We start from the raw sequence: 3750 nt of genomic DNA on the forward strand, positions 1-3750 counted from the left end.
AAAGAGTTTTATGCAAATATGACATATCATGAAGGAAGTGTGCATTCTTATGTAAAGGGTCAAGACATAGTCTTAAATAATGAAACAATCAGTGATTCCTTGAAGTATACTGATGTTGGGCCTTGTGCTTATGCTTCTGTTAAGTGGGACGAAGGAGTCGGTGTTTCTTACAATGATGCTCTGGCTAGTATTTGTGAACATGTCTCCTTGATTGATGGCATAACACCCACTCACAAAGCCCTAGGATATGAACGTGCTCAGTTGCACCGAATAGTCAACTATATCATACTTCCTCAAAGTGGTTCATATCAAAGGGTTTCATACACTGACACTCTTGTTTCATATGCCCTTCTCACCAAAACTGAAATTTCATTTGCATATTTGATGGTTAGATACATGTTTGACTCTGTTAGGAGTGAAAAAGACAAAGCACTTCCTTATGGCATGTTTCTAACTTGCATATTTGAGCATTTTGGTGTTGACTTGATCAATGAGGATTATGAAAATAGACATTCATATCTAAAGGGAGGTGGTGCAGTGAAACAGCAAAAGGGACCTACTCGATCTGAAAGGGTGGTCTTAGATGATGAAGATGATGAATTTGTCCCAGAGGAATCTCCTGCTCCTTCTACCGAGGGTACTTCCATCTCCACTGGGAAGAAATCAGCTCTGCTGATTGTGGTTAAGGACGTTGTTCAAGAGTTTGTCTCCCAATCTAATCACATGATTGCTATGAGCAAGGAGCAAAGGAAACTAGCTAGCAAACATGAGAATTTCCTCTGAAAATCAAGGGATAGAGTGACTGTATTTATGAAGTTCATTGATAATCTGAACCAGAATGAAGATCAGGCCACTGAGGATGAAGAAGAAGTTGGTTCGGAGGGAAATGGATCTGATGCCTAGAATTTGTCTCATGGAAACTGCTGCTGCTGCTCTCTTTTTGTCTCATGAATTATGTTTCTTTTGCTACTGTTGAACTGTTTTTATCTTGGATGACTGTAATAACTTTAAATACTGCTACACTTTTAGTAGTTTAGTTAGTACTTTAACCTTTGCACTAACTCTCTCTTGCAGGATTTATGGTGATGGTTTGTTGCTCTTGCTTATTATCCACTCTTGATGACAAAAAAGGGAGTAATAGCTGCTGAATTGAATTGACTTTGAATTTGAATTGATTAACTTGTACTGCTGCTGAATTTTTTGTGATTAATTTGTGAATTTCTGATTGCTGCTGATGATAGTATTAAGCATAAAATTTTGCTTTACAACTGTGAAATGTTAGCCCTTGATTATTCATGATACTTTGTTGTTGCTGCTGACATGATATGAAAAATAATGAGCTAAATCTGTGTTGCTGGTCATGTAGTATCCTTTAGTCGAGTTACATTATGTACAACTCTTCTTGTAAGTTTAATGTAAACAGGAACAAAAAAGAAAGAGCATAAATCCAGGGGGAGCTACTCTTGAAAAAGAAAGGGGGAGCAACATAAAAGCAAGAAACATAAATCAAAGGAAAGTTTTCCATCTTTACTAAATTTCAATTCCTTTTGGTTAATTAAATATGTTTGTCATCAAGGGGGAGATTGTTGAGTTAAGAAATTAACTAATTTAATTAATGATGACAAACATTATTTTTGGGCAAAATAAATAATTAGTGTTGATTAATTATATTTGCATATTACTAATTATTTATTGTTGCAGGCCAAAAATCCAATTCCATAGCCCAAATGGAATGAAAAGCAAATAGAAAAGAATGGTGGGCTGAAAGCAAAAATAGAAGCCCAAGGAAAAGAAAAGAAAGAAGTCAGATGGGCCAAAAAAGGTTGCTCAAATGAATACCCGAACCAAACCCAGCTTAATTTCAATTCCCTCCATCTTGCTCTAACCAAAGCAACGTTCCCCTCTCTTTCGTCTTAGTCAAATCAGAGCTTCAGAAAAGTAAGAAAGAGAAAGAGAGAGAGCTTCTTCCCTAAGCAAATCACCAAAGAAGCAAGAAAGAGAAATTAAGCTTGAAAGGCAGATGTCATCTCAACAAGTTCAAACCAAATCTAGCTTAAGAAAAGGTTAAAAGTAACTCATTTCCTCTTGCATGCATCAAAGCTTCTTTTCTCCTTCCCAACTCTTTGCTCGGTCCGAAATGGGATACAAAGAAAAGTTGATCTCTGTTCTTCACTGCTACAAATTCACGGTCACAAGAGATTCTTAGGGACCAAGTTGCATCTCTATGGTTCAGATTTGGTTGACCATAGGAAGACAATTTCGGTTACTCCTTCATGGCTTTCGGTCAAGTTGGAGAAGTCAGAAGCAAAGGTCCTACTCTGATGTTTAAGGAGAAAAAGTGAGCTTGTGGGTTGGTGAAGCACAGCGCTCAAGGAGTTGACCTAGGAAGATGAACTCATCAACATGCAAGGAGATAAAAGAAGATTTTCTGCTCATTCAGAACTAAGGAGAGAAAACTAGAGTTTGGTGAGTTGTATTCTGTGAAGAGTTCCCTTAGAAGTTCCTCTACTTGGACAATGTTCTCTTTCAAAGAAGCATTCTGCCAAGATTGAAGAACTGAAACAGAGGCTTGCGAAGCTGGTTTTTCACATAGCAAAACGGCTGTTGATAAAGTCAATCTCCTTCATGTTTTACAGATTGTGATATACTTTTCTATGTTTATCTTTCTGTAATTTCTTGTGAGAAAAGGCATTGTGAGAAAGCTCAAGTAAAAGCCATGAGTGGAAAAAGGTTGAGTGATACACTTGAGAGAAAAGCCTAGAGTTATTTTCTAATTTCTTTAGGTTGGTTAAGTGTCTTGTATCTTGTACCTGTAAGGTATCCCTTTCTTAGTTGGGTTAGCACTAAGAGTGAATAGTTAGGTATTAGTATAACCAATGTCAAATTAGATTAGAACTTGAGTGTGAAATTGGTGTATGTAATACTTTTAACTATAGTGAAAAATTCCTCCATTGTTGTGGAGGAGACTGGACGTAGGTTGCATAACACAAGGCAACCGAACTAGGATATATGCTGGTGTTAGCTTTTCTTCTCTCTGCTGTGTTCTATTTTCTGATATTTATGAGACAAAAATAAATTGCTCATAAATTTTCACTGCTGAGTACAAACAGAATCAGAATTGAAAGTTTGTTTTAAAAGGTCATAACAGCAACTTAAAAAGAAAGGCATAGATTCAACCCCCTTCTCTAAGCCTACCACAACCTTCAAATACATAATGCGCCAGAAGATATATGACGGAGGAAGACAGTTGTGTCATTTGTGGTGTATCCCCTGAATCTTTGCTCTATGTACTCTGTGACTGCAAGGTGGCAAGAGGCTCGTAAATGAGCATTGATAATAGTTTGGTTTCAGGTAACTTCTTTAACTCTCTTTTATTGGCTTAGTTGTTAGAGAATTTATTTACTAAATCTCCTTACCAAGGACAATCTTAACCCTTTCCTTTTGTTACTACGATGACTTCTTTATGGTATCAACTAAATAAATTTATTTTTGATGTTGATGATATCACTGAGGACTAGAAGGTTGTTTCCCTTGTTGTCTATCTAGCAAAGGACTTTTAGCATGCTCAAGCTGAGTTGAGTTGAATTAGAAACGTAATTAGCAATTATGTCTTAGACGTCGAGATATGCTCAAATTTGGGTTAACTTCTCAACATTCGAGATGTGTTATATAATACATTTTTATAAATACTTCACATTTTATACATTTTCTTAATTGATATATTTATTTAATTTAAATAAAAAAATTTAA

The sequence above is a fragment of the Arachis ipaensis genome, chromosome B09 (assembly GCF_000816755.2).
Source record: "Arachis ipaensis cultivar K30076 chromosome B09, Araip1.1, whole genome shotgun sequence".
Lineage (NCBI taxonomy): Eukaryota > Viridiplantae > Streptophyta > Magnoliopsida > Fabales > Fabaceae > Arachis > Arachis ipaensis.